This window comes from Eurytemora carolleeae, unplaced genomic scaffold (genome assembly GCF_000591075.1).
Source record: "Eurytemora carolleeae unplaced genomic scaffold, Eaff_2.0 scaffold793, whole genome shotgun sequence".
Classification (NCBI taxonomy): Eukaryota; Metazoa; Arthropoda; class Copepoda; order Calanoida; family Temoridae; genus Eurytemora; species Eurytemora carolleeae.
The window spans coordinates 93736-108563 of record NW_019397507.1 but is presented as its reverse complement, the minus strand read 5'-3'; positions in this window follow the sequence as shown (position 1 = coordinate 108563).

Here is a 14828-nt window from a genome sequence, read left to right as displayed (position 1 = left end):
TTGTCTGCTTAACTAGTTATCTGGTTAACTAGTTATCTGGTTAACTAGTTATCTGGTTAACTAGTTATCTGGTTAACTAGTTATCTGGTTAACCAGCTATCTAATTAACTAGTTATCTGGTTAACTAGTCATCTGGTTAACTCGTTATCTGGTTAACTAGTTATCTGGTTGTCTTCTTATCTTGTTGTCTAGTGATATGGATGTCTTTTTGTCTGGTTGTCAGTATGTCTGGTTGTCTAGTGATCTGGATGTCTTGTTGTCTGGTTGTCTAGTTGTCTCGTCGACTAGTTGTCTGGTTGTCTAGTTTTTTAGATGTCTGAATGTATAGATTTTGGTTAAATGTATATTTGTTTATTTATCAAGTTCAAGCTAGTTATCTGGTTTATAGCCGTCTTATATATTAGTTGTCTAGTCAGCTAGTTATCTGGTTTATAGCCGTCTTATATATTTGTTGTCTATTCTGCTAGTTATCTGGTTTATAGCCGTCTTATATATTAGATGTCTAGTCAGCTAATTATCTGGTTTATAGTCGTCTTATATATTAGTTGTCTAGTCAGCTAGTTATCTGGTTTATAGCCGTCTTATATATTAGTTGTCTATTCTGCTAGTTATCTGGTTTATAGCCGTCTTATATATTAGATGTCTAGTCAGCTAATTATCTGGTTTATAGTCGTCTTATATATTATTTGTCTAGTCAGCTAGTTATCTGGTTTATAGCCGTCTTATATATTAGTTGTCCAGTCGGCTATTTATCTGGTTTATAGCCGTTTAATATTATAGTTGTCTGGTCAGCTAGTTATCTTGTTTATAGTCGTCTTATATATTAGTTGTCTAGTCAGCTAGTTATCTGGTTTATAGTCGTCTTATATATTAGTTGTCTAGTCAGCTAGTTATCTGGTTTATAGTCGTGTAATATATTAGTTGTCTAGTCAGCTAGTTATCTGGTTTATAGTCGTCTTATATATTAGTTGTCTGTTCAGCTAGTTATCTGGTTTATAGCCGTCTTATATATTAGTTGTCTAGTCAGCTAGTTATCTGGTTTATAGTTGTCTTATATATTAGTTGTCTAGTCAGCTAGTTATCTGGTTTATAGTCGTCTTATATGTTAGTTGTCTGGTCAGCTAGTTATCTGGTTTATAGTCGTCTTATTTATTATTTGTCTGGGTCAGCTAGTTATCTAGTTTATAGCAAATAGATGCTAGTACAATAGATGTTCTTTATTTTCTGTTGTCACACTTTTTATTTAATCTTGGAAAAACATGCCAACTAATGTGTTACAATTTCGTTTTCCTTGTTAATTGACACTTGTGACGTCGTGTATATTGGCCCATTTCTTTGTTGCCTTCTATTGTACTTGTTAATCTATTTGGTTTATAGTAGTATTATTTATTAGCTGTCTGGTCAGCTAGTTATCTGTTTTTTTTTAAAGATTATCTAGACCTAGTTGTTTATTAAACCATTTTGGTTGTCTAGTTGTCTAGTGTGCTGACTAATTGTCTAGTTTTTGGTTTGTCTGTTTGTTTGTCTACATGTTGAGTCTGTCATGGCTGTTAGATTTTGTATTTCGTGTTTATAGTTAATTACTGGTCTTTCCTAATGAGTCAATTATGTCACTAATTTCTTAATTATACTTGTTTAGTATAGTGCAGGGGGCCAAGTCTGCAGTCTTCTTAAGAATAAACAGAATATCACAGATTATACTGTTCAGGCGTCACTTTATCTTTGTTAATAATTTACATCGTCAAGTATTAATATTATAATCTGCAAAAAAATTGGACAAATTATATCAGAATTGCCTTGCGTTGCCCGTAGTTTTTTTTTAAATCGTTAAATACTTGACAGAAAACTATATGATAAGCCGCCTATCCTATTTTACCCAGGGTTGACATTTTTAGTTTGTGCAGTTTTGCTGGCTATGGTGATATTGTAGAGAAAGAAATCCCCTAACGAGAATTATGAAATCTGCAAATCAGTAGTGTCGGATCCTCAGCTACCACCTTTAACCTACTCGTAGATATCCTGAACGCCAGTTCTCTACAGGTTAAATATATGCCCGCCTAGCCTTCCCTACAACTGATCTCTTCAAATGGCCGCTGGCCAGCCTTCCACAAGGTTGATCATGGTAGTTGTAAGTAATGATCAATTATCACCAGAACTCCTTCTACTCCTTTTCCTTAGACACAAGGAGATAAGCATCAGTCTCGACTTCCTCTATGCTCTAGACTTAGAAGGGACTTCTGTAGAGGAAAAAATCCCAGAACGAGGATTATGAAATCTGCAAATCGTAGTGTCGGATCCTGGAACCAGAAATACTTACTCATCTTCCTCTCCTTTATTACACTCGTTATTTATCATGTATTTACATCTAGAAACAGTAAATGTACTTCTAAAATATTTGTTTATACAGATACTATGATTTTAGGGCGTTGCGCGCCCATCTTCTACTTCAGTTGAGAACATTGTAAAACAAACAAAAATGTCGCGGATTTTAAAAAAACTTTCGTGGACTTTCAAATTTTTCAAAAAATCAAATTTTTTTGAGGCAATTTTTTGAAACCTTCCCTGTAGTCACGTTTGGTTCCACACAAAATTTGGGCTTGATCGGTACAGCCGTTTTGACGTTTATTGGATACAAACGGACAGACAGACATGACAAACAGAAAAGAAAAGTATATGTGTAGATATATTGACTGGTGAGGATCGAGAGATCTGAAACAATTTGTATTAATAAATATGAAAACGCAGAAGCTGTTCTGATTAGTGCTTTATAGTTATATATATATATATATATATATATATATACTTTGCTTGTCTGGGTGTTTGTTTGTTTGTCTGTTTTTTTGCTTAAAAAATTTTTAAATTCCCGAAACTAGTAGCCTAGTAGATATATAAATATATAATAGATATCTAGATAGAACAGATAGACAAAATTGGCGCAAATTTAAAGATATTTCTTAAAAATGTCAAATATGTTGTAGAAATATTGATAAAAGTCCGATACATCATTAAAAATACGAACTAGATTAAAATATGCAGATTTTCAGACGTTTATTACCAAATTGAATAATAGTAGGACCGGGGTATAAGGTATAGTGACGGGATACAGAAAAAATATTATTTTATATTTTTTTTCAACAAAATTATAAGATTTATTACCAAAAGATGGTGTATCCTTTATTAATTTTTATAACTGGTTTTCATAACGATACCCTGTCTTAAGTTTTGGGCTCTGTACATACTCTTGCAGGATACAAACTTAAAGCACTCTACTTAATATATCTATCTATCTTCTGTCTATTTATCTATCTATCTATCTATCTTCTGTCTATTTATCTATCTATCTATCTATCTCCGGGTATGGATTAGGTTTGGTAACTTGATACCTTTTCAATTAAAATCATCCTAGTTTTCCATCTTCTCAAATTCTCACAGACAAACACTGTCCGTGTTATTTCTGTTCAGTTAAAGGGACTGTTACCGTAACTTTCAATTAATCTTAATTATAAAGACTGTAATAAACTATACAAAATAGTTTAAAGGGATTGTTCATCTATTCCAAAATACTCGAAATAATAAAATTTTGGAAATAACTTTAATCTTCCCGGTCAAAGATATATATAAAAAGATCACTGTTTACAGGTCCTTCAACTGCTTTTAGCAAAACACAATGGTCAGTACAGTGGTCGGCGAATATATCAATACAATGAAGACGACCTTTCATTTTGAGCTTTGATTTCTAACACGCTTTTTTTCAAATAATAAGGTTACAAATAAACAAATAGAAGCTGTTACAAGATTGCTTCTCTTTGCTTCCATGTTAATATTTATTCAAGCTTGGTAAAAATAAAATTGAAATCGAAAGTCGTCTTGTATAGATAAATACGACGACTTCTGTATGATAAACACTATCGATGATTCGGCCGGGACCGAACATATTTTCGAATATTAGGCCTAATTTTAATGGTTAAAACGGTATTATAGAGAAACATGTTTTATCGATGACCCCCCCCCCCTTCCTCAATTTAATTCACAGGAGGATCGGGCCAATTTTTTTTTGTATACCTTACGTGACCCCAGAGAAGGTTTATGGATGATTGAAAAATTCGATTTTTGAAAATTTTGAATATCCACGAATTTTTTTTTATAAAATCCGCAAAATTTTTTTATTGTTTTTGTTTTACATTACAAAGAGAAAATGTTGACAATTAAAAAAGAAAATGTGAGTAAAGTGCCCTGAAAGCCTAGTAATATAATTTGAAAATGATTGAATCACGTTTATTAACTTTTTTTAGATGAAATGCATTTAGAAAACAAACCATACAAATGCATTCTAACTGAAGAGGAAATTCTAACTAATCTCGCATTGGTCTATTTTAAAATTTTGACCAAAAATTGGTCGTAAATAGTGAATATCCATTCGAGTATTTTACTCAGCTTTTTCAAAATGTCGTCTTCTTTCGAAGTTTTCTTGACACTACTAAATACCAGAAACTCTTATATAAAAAAGTAGGTAATGTTGATCCGCTCTACTGCCCATCCGTCCTATTGCCCATCCGCTATACTGCCCATCCGACCTACTGCAACATCTGACCTACGACAGCTGTAGGTCGGATGGGCATATCTTCTTGCCCATCCGACCAATTCAGCAGCTTATTTTGTCATGCCTATAGCGCAGTAGGGTAGAAATAATTAATTGTTATAGCTGTCAGACGGCCACTCAATTTTGTAGGTCAGATGGGCACTTCTGTAGGTCGGATGGGCATTTTTCGTAGGTCGGATGGGCATTTTTCGTAGGTCGGATGGGCACTTTTCGTAGGTCGGATGGGCATTTTTCGTAGGTCGGATGGGCATATTTTGTAGGTTGGATGGGCATTTTTCGTATGTCGGATGGGCATATTTTGTAGGTCGGATGGGCACTTTATGGGCACTTTATATTTAGGGTTAGGTTAGGTTAAGCTCATTTCTGGGCCGAGCGCTGCGGCTAGAACAGGCTAGGGGGCCGAGCGCTGCGGCTAGAACAGGCTAGGGGGCCGAGCGCTGCGGCCACATGTCTTGGCCGACCTACGAAAAATGCCCATCCGACCTACGAAAAATGCCCATCCGACTATACGAAAAGTGCCCATCCGACCTACGAAAAATGCCCATCCGACCTACGAAAAATGCCCATCTGACCTAACGAAAAAGGCCCATCAGACCTACTAATGTGTCCAAGCGACTGCTTAAAGTAGGTCGAATGCACCAATATGCTGTTTTTAACGTGCCCATCCGACCTACAGTGCATCGGACCTACCACAGCTGTTAAAACCACGTGCGTGTAGGTCGGATGGGCAGTAGAGGGGATGGGCGTAGGTCCAAAAATACACCATCAAAAAAGTATACTAAACGTCACACGTGACAATTTTTAAGAGAAACATAAACAAACTAAAAGCTGAGTTTGTATTGTATAATGTTCGATGATAATATTAATACATGGAAGACGACTTTTCTATTGAAGTTTTTTCTTTTTTAACAAGCTTTTTTCCAAATTACAAGTTTACATGTAAACAAAGAGAATCTGTCAATTTATAGATTCTCTTTTATCCGTGTTTATATGTATCCATTCCAAGCTGTCTAAAAGCTTGATAGAAATCAAAATTGAACTCGGAAGTCGTCTTCATTGTATTGATATATATGACGACGACTGCGTGGCTCTAATATAGTTTATTTGAGATATCCGGTATCCTGATGTATCTTCTTGTTTTTGTTATTGACGATCTTGAGTCTTGACAGGTGTTTGAACTATTTATATAAAGGTTCAAAGACGACTATTAGAAATTTATAGGGCCTAGGGTACTTGATACTATAGTACATGTACTATGTACTGTACTGTGTATCTATATGTAGGTGTGTACTTTGTCTGTACTAATTTATATATTAACAGTTTACTGTGTACTATACTATATATACATGATTTCAGTATGCACTGTGTACTATTACTCTATATCTATGTACAGATGGTACTGTTTTCAATTTTCATGTATGGATTGTATACTTTATATCTATTTACAGGTGGTACTGTACTAAAGTGTCCTGCGCGGGTTGTACTGTGTACTGTACTATGTATCTGGTGTTCAGGTACTATATGTCTTTGTAGAAGTGTGTACCGTACTATGTATCAATGTACAGGTGTGTACTGTATACTGTAATATATAACTATGTGCAGGTATGTACTCTACTGTACTATATATCTTTATACTAGATGGTTTAGTATTCCCAAGGTTAGAGGTTGATTCCAAGGTTCAAGCTCAACAACCACGAAACTAAATTCAGAAGAAATTTTGGTAAAAGTTGGATTTTTAACGGTAAGTATAATCTGTGCTCACGACTTCATAGGGGTAAATATGCTTTAAACATGCCTTATTAAGCTAATATTAAATTGGAAAACTTAGATAAATCATATTTGAGAAAATGTTTTAGAAAACCAGATATTTTGAAATGTCGTCTTTCACTAATTTTTATTCAAAGTCTTTAAATACTTGACCATGTTGGAACTAAGGCACAGTTTTCCATTAAAACTTGTACCAAGGGAACCACAGACCCTCCCCGCCGTATTCACAGGCAGATATTTTACTCAAATTTGAGTTTTTACCCTTGTTCCTCTCCTTACCCTACTCCATATACTCCAACCAACTACTCTGCCCTACTGCAACCATCTATTGAGAAACGGGATCCCCTACTCTGCTCTACCTACTGCTCTGTTCTTCAGGCAAAAATTACTTATTTATTTTTCTATTATTATTTCTATTTTTATTATCTAAACCAATATATATACGCCTGTATACGCCTCTGTACCGATACATATATATATATATGATATACCCGGAAACATGAATGGTTTTCATATTGGCCTTTAAACTGGGTTCTAGTTTAAACTAGACTTGAATCTCAATACCAGACTTTAAACAACATTGGGACTGGTTGTAACAATAGTTAGATAGATAGCAATTTATTTAAATAGTTTTTTAATTTAATTAAACGTTTGCCGAATAAAAAGAAAAAAACTAGCTAGGACGACTTGCTTGCACTTTTTTGATGCTAAAGAAAGCAATGAATATTATTTAATTGTCAATTTTTGGTTAATAATTTGGTGTTTAACCCACTTCTTATCTTCTTGTGTTCAACCCACTTCTTATCTTCTTGTATTCAATCCACTTCTTGTCTTTTTGTGTACAATCCACTTCTTGTCTTTTTGTGTTCAATCCACTTCTTATCTTCTTGTGTTCAACCCACTTCTTGTCTTCTTGTGTTCAATTCACTTCTTATCTTCTTGTATTTAACCCACTGGTTGTCTTCTTGTGTTCAATCCACTTCTTGTCTTTTTGTGTTCATTCCACTACTTGTCTTCTTGTGTTCAATCCACTTCTTGTCTTCTTCTGTTCAATCCACTTCTTGTCTTTTTGTGTTCAATCCACTTCTTATCTTCTTGTGTTCAACCCACTTCTTGTATTCTTGTGTTCAATCCACTTCTTGTCTTTTTTTATGCCCACTTCTTGTCTACTTGTCCCATAATACCTAATTTTAGATCTTGTATAATTTCTTATTCTCTGTTCATGTGTTTTTTGTGTCTTTTTAATTTCATAATGTCAATACTCTCAATACATATATTATTGTCTTTTTACCTTCTTTACTTCGTTTTTTTATGAGTTCGTATTCTTTTAAACTAAATTGAAATATTATTACATAAACTGAAATATTACTATATTAACTGAAATATTATTATAAACTGAAATATTTTTATATAAACTGAAATATTATTATTTAAACTGAAATATTACTATATAAACTGAAATATTATTATATAAACTGAAATATTATTATGTAAACTGAAATATTACTATATAAACTGAAATATTATTATATAAACTGAAATATTATTATAAACTGAAATATTTTTATATAAACTGAAATATTATGATACAAACTGAAATATTATTATCTAAACTGAAACTTTATTATATAAACTGAAACATTACTTTACAAACTGAAATATTATTATACAAACTGAAATATTACTATATAAACTGAAATATTCTTATATAAACTGAAATATTATTATATAACCTGAAATATTACTATATAAACTGAAATATTATTATTATACAAAATAAAATATTATTATATTAACTGAAAAAAAAACTTAAAGCTGTTTTACTTACTTTCCAATTCCATATTGGATGTTTAAGATTCTTTAAGACAAACAAAAATTCAAAGAATCGATTCTAACCTTTATTATTGCAGAATATCTTGTTTACTAGAAATCAATCAATCAAACAATCAATCAACTTTGATAAAAATGCTTGTGTAATATGTACAAATATGTAGATAGATAGATATCTAGATAGATAGATTTTAGATAGATATATTGTAGATAGATAGATAGATAGATAGATAGATAGATAGATTGTAGATAGAACATATGTTATGGGAAACTATCTTGAAAGTATATTCGGTGAAGGAAAATTGTAATGCAAAATCTGCCAATTAAAACTTAACAATCTAGCGCTAAATATCAACCTATTGCTCTACTTAAATCCCCGAATACTTATTTATGCATAATAATAACAATCAAATTGTAGATTAGAGGATGCAAGTTTATCCAAACCCTGGGATTTTTTATATTCAATCTGAATTCAAACCAATAAAATTTCAGACGAAGTTTTTCAGAAATTTATTCCCTTTCTCAGTGTAAAGCTAATCAAAGTTGTAATCTTGTTTAAGATTTAAACAATTTTACTCTTAGTTTAATGTTGGTTTAGTTTCAACTATAGTTGGTGTTTATTCCTCACTGAGAGAACATAAGGCATTATTTCGTAACACAGACACCAGATTTACGCTGCGTATAGTTGGTCCCTTGTTACGCAGAATTTGCGTCAAGTCCAGTCACAGTTTACTCGACAGTTTATTGTGAGATAGACCCGGTGATTTAACGTGACGCATTGTTAAGAATAAAAACCTGATGAGTTGTTAAATAATTGTAGATTCATGTTTACCTTTAACGATTAACTAGAAGATAAATTACTGTTATTCTGGACGCAAAAATTAAATAAATTTAAAAAACACAAATTTTAACGTATACAGCATGAATTTTTATTATTCTAAAGTTAATAAATTTCAAAAAACTTTAGAAAACTGGAAACTTTATAAATAGTACACGAAACGCGAAAATTATGACTTCAATTTAGAGTTTTTCCATTGATCAAAACTCTTATAAAAATCACAACAAAATGAATGTACAATCCGTTATACATACAGACTGCTGCTAATTGGTCCTTAATACATGGTTTTTAATTTTTATGGGAGTTAAACCTTGATTTTATTTTTAAACGCATATTTTTATACTCTTTATTTCCATACAACAAAAAATAGACGTTTTTGATATTTCCTTAGCCATTTTCCCGACGAACATTCATATAATGTGATTCCTTTTTTTCACAATATTTAATTTTTTCATGAAAGTCAGATTTTGTAAATAAAAACAAAGATTTTCTACATAATGATGCGTTTCATTTTCTCCTAAAATTCACAGAATATTAAAAAGAAATTGACAAAATAAAAAAAAATGAAATAAACAAATTTGATTTAATATAAAAGTATTATATGAAATCGAAAATCTTGATTAATGATATTTAATATTAAAAATGTTTAGGGGGGGGCAAAAAAAATTTTCGCGCTTCGCGCGAAATATTTCCCCCTAGCCCCCCCCTAACCAAATGTCTAGTTGCGCGCCTGGATAGATAGACAGTTAAATTACCGTAAATAATCATATAAAACTTGGCAATATGCAAAAATCTGTTCTTAATGAACATTTTACTGCAAATACAACTAATAAACAGCGAAATGATTGTCGTCTTCGTACTTTAAAAGAATGTAAATGCTCTTATAGATTTTTCATTTTATACCGTTATTACTGTAAAGGTTTCAAAGCTTGTTTTAAGATTCAAAATAGTTATCAAGGAACTGATTACTCGCTACAAGCACTAATGTTCTCCCTTTATTATAGATTATTTGTTGTAGCAAAACAATTATATGCTTATATTTCTACAAGTGCATTTTCTTCAATTGGAAAAACCTTGTCGACGATATTTTCAGAAAGTGCAATACGTACTCGTATTTTCTTCAGAAAAAAGTCCCCTAAAAGGTGAAAATGTTTTTCATAATTCTTCAGAGGTTACAACTTTTGACACTTCTAATTTTGAAGGGAAAATTACCACAATCTTAATCCTAAACATTCTCTTTTTTGATGCATTTTGATTTTGATGCATTTTAAAGGCGGAAATAGTTTCTATTACATTTAAACATCAATATCAATTCATTATTAAAACCTTCTATCATTCATTTGTTTAACTACACGTTGCGCTTCATTTAAATAATCAATTAACCTTAAAAGTAAAAACAATAATAATAATAAATAAAATATTTTTAGTCCCTGGTTAGATTACTTGTGATACTGCCTGGAATTTCAGGCCAATAACTCATTTTAGAAATATTCACAGAATATACAGTTTCAGTTTCATAGTACTCTTTTTTATATATCGTGACAATGAGATATAAAATATACCAGGGAGGGTAGTATTGCTGAGTGGGGGGGGGGGGGGGGGGGTTAAAGGAAGGGAAAAAGTTTGGGGGTAAGAAACACGAAAAAAATGGAGAATTGGAATTTAAAGGAAAATAGAGAAGAACGAGGACAAAAGTGAAACTTAATTGTGAAAACCTATTTCTACTGAAATAACACGTGACCCTTTCATTGAAGAGTTCCAGGGCCCAATTCACAACAATTTATAATTTTCAATTACGGGTTTTCTGTAAAGGTGAATAGCGTATTTATGCAGCAGAGACAATGTAGGAAACCGAGATAGTTTTCAACTTTTTAAATAAAGGGTTAAATAGTACCGTTGTGAATTGAGCATGTATCGCCTTCAATTGAAGAACTCTTGAAATTAGTTAAACTGATCACTAAACCTTTAACTATTTAACGTTACGAGATACTAATTGATTAATTAGAGAAATCTCATTGTCACAAAATAATCTTAACCTTGTCCTTCCGCTTTTATAAATTTCCATTCATCCATTCATAAACTTAGTTTTTTATTAATCTATTCATAAACTTAGTTTTTCATTAATTCATTCATAAACTTAGTTTTTCATTAATCCATTCATAAACTTAGTTTTTTATTAATCCATTTTCATTAACTTAGTTTTTTAATAATCCATTCATAAACTTAGTTTTTCATTAATCCATTCATAAACTTAGTTTTTCATTAATCCATTCATAAACTTCGTTTTTATTAATTCATTCATAAACTTAGTTTTTTTTTAATTCATTCATAAACTTAGTTTTTCATTAATCCATTCATAAACTTAGTTTTTAATTAATCCATTCATAAACTTAGTTTTTCATTAAATCTTTTCTTAAACTCAGTTTTCATTAATATATTCATAAACTTTGTTTTTTTTTTATTAATCCATTCTTAAACTTAGTTTTTTATAAATCCATTCATAAACTTAGTTTTTCAATAATCCATTCTTAAACTTAGTTTTTTATAAATCCATTCATGAACTTAGTTCTTCAATAATCCATTCTTAAACTTAGTTTTTTATTAATCAATTCATAAACTTAGTTTTTCAATAATCCATTCATAAACTTAGTTTTTCATTAATCCATTCTTAAACTTAGTTTTTTATAAATCCATTTTTAAATTTTTAATCAAACCATAAAATGCATTGTCTTTTATCAATTTACTATTCCCAGTTCAGAAAATAAAATAAGTTTATTTTCTCTTTCTTTCTTTTCCTAGATTGTATCTAAATTATTAATTATTATCAGTGTCGTCTTATTTCCCTTTTGAATTCATCACTTATGCCCCTTTTCAAGAAACACATTGTATATAAATATTAGATATGTTAGAATTAGTTTCCGGATTGTGAAATCCAGGTTTACGGGTTTCCCCAAACCCATCATGAACCTTGCACGAATAAATCAATTATTCATAATTAAAGGGACTGGTTAATGTTCAACTATTTGAAAATATACATATAACCACATTTTTTTAATAAAGAACAATTAATATCTGTTTACAGAGCAAACGAGATTTTACCAGAAAAATCGGGTTCCTTATAATTTTTTTGTATCTTTTATTAAAGTTACAAGTTTTATTTTATATCAGATGTGTTGACTTACTGAATAGAGAGTGGGGTTGAAGAATTCGTAACTTCAGAACAGTTTGTATGTTTGTAAAAAAAATTTTAAAATGAGAAGATATTAAAGATAGATACCCTCCAAACACATGTACTTATTTATCAAATATAAATAGTGCTGAATAAAAGCAAAAAGTAATATTTACATTTTTATAAATTTTTGTGTATTTTCAAAAAGGTGAACGGTCCCTTTAATAATTAATCAAATTTCTGTTTATTAAACACAAAATGTATAATTTACCTGACACAATTTAGAAAATAAAATGAAAAATGTTTTTTTCTAGAAAAGCGTTCTTAGAAAAATATCTTGAACAACAACATCATTATTTTTGACAAAACAATAAAGCTGAAAGTAAATTAATAAGAAATGCAATCCTTTATGTATTGTGTAAAATGACGGAAGTAGATATTTAAGGTTAAAATTCAATGCCGTGCGTAGGAACCAAAATTTAATTCTAAAGTAAAGAGTTTTATGGGAGTGTTTACTTAATAGTTTTTACAAAACAGGGTGGATAGATCTTAATAGTTTATTTATTTGCAGTAGGTCCATTGGTGCAGCTCTGTATTCTACTATTTATTTTCAGTAGGTCCAACGATGTAGCCCTGTATTCTAACATTTTTTCAGTAGGTCCCTTCATGTAGGGCTGTATTGTTATCTTAATCTTAGTGGGTCCCTTGATGTAAGCCTGTATTTTTATACTCATTTTTAGTAGGTCCCTTGATACAGCTCTGTATTTTAATATTTATTTGGCTGACAAATATTGGTTTTAATTCAAGGTCTCAGAGTGACGCATTTCATTTAATATTTATACAAAAATCACATTTACATTGGTTTAACTACCGGGGTGGGAGGGTTGCTCAATATATTTAATTTATTGCTTCTTTAACTTAATCATGAAAACAGACACCTAGAGAACTATTGTATATTATAAAGAAAACAAATTGGAGATATTCCTTGTTTCAAGAATCAGGGTAAACGGTACTGCATACGCATTACGCATACTTACAAGTGAACCTTCGCAGAGCTAGGGAACGAGAAATTACAAAAGATTCATTTAATTGCTTCCATCCCACAAGTGACAATTACTATGCTTCCTAATACTCTGCTTTTACTGTTCACGATGATATTGTTTGCAGCTATTCATTCTCTTCTTTATTTTATTTCAGCTTTTATTTGACAACATCATGAAGTATATTTCGCAAGCTCGAACTTTCGAATCCCTTTATCTTTTAAACCTGATAGTTGGAAATATCTAAGGACCACGACACTGTGTTTTAAAAGATATTTAAATTAAAAATTTTGAATTGGTACAGTGATAACCAGAAGACAATGGAAAAGGAAGACGGCATTATGACAATACTTAAGTGTATTTGATGTTGTTACAGGGAAACTAGTTTTGGGAGATACTTATCAAGAAAGTTACAGGGTATGTTTACACGTAATGCTCAAGTGCTCTGTCTCATGTATTTCATGAGTCATATTCATTGGACTGTTTAAAGTCATAACTCAAGTGTCTAAAAGTCGTCTTCATATTTCAGTGATTTCTGGTTATCTCTTTATCATGACATCTTACCCAAATATCTAAATATTCTATGCTTTATTCTCAGCTTTAAATACCATGCTTACAATGAAACCATGATAAGTTGGAGAGATTAAATTGAAACTTGTCAAGAATATTATGTAATTAATATTTGAACAGGAATACACCGTCTAATCGGTTAAATTCAACAATTTTGAAATAGAACAAGTGTTCTAATATATTTTCAAGATGTTTAGTTACAATGTTTAGAAACATAGATACAATATAGCATATTTAGTATAATTATAGTAGTTTCTTGGTAAATAATTTCCTTGTAAATAGTTTCTTGGTAAATAGTTTACTGGTAAATAGGTTCCTGGTAAATAGTTTCCTAGTAAATAGTTTCCTGGTAAATAGTTTCCTAGAAAATAGTTTCCTGGTAAATAGTTTCTTGGTAAATAGCTTCCTGGTAAGTAGTTCTTGGTAAATAGCTTCCTGGTAAATAGTTTCCTGATAAATAGCTTCCTGGTAAATAATTTCCTGGTAAATAGTTTCCTTGCCATGCATGACCGTATTTTCTGTTAATATCACGGGAAATATCTACGCAAATAATGCTTTTCATAATAAGTCCTTTGAAATAAATGTTTTTGCAGTCGGCATGAATAAAATATTTACAAAAAGTTTTGACATAAAAAAATTACTGAATTAAAAAAAATTATAGATTTTTCATATGTTTCATATTTGGGTTTTATATCGTCCTTATTTCCAAATAAAAACCACACGCATTTTAAACAAATTTATTTTGAATTTAAGTGTACACATGCTTTTACTAGGTAGATGATAATGCCCCCCCCCCCCCCCTCTATAAATATTGTTGAAACCCTGTATTTCAGGGTTATCTAATCCCTCGCTCTCTGTAAACCTATCTAACTATCTAGCAATGGGAGACGGGAAATCAACGCTTAGTTGCTGTCATACACTCATACCATGCTCACTGTTACCGGCATTAATAGTAGCAGTAGCAGGAGTTGTAATATTGTAATCAGTAGAAGTTGTAGTAGTAGTAGTAGTAGT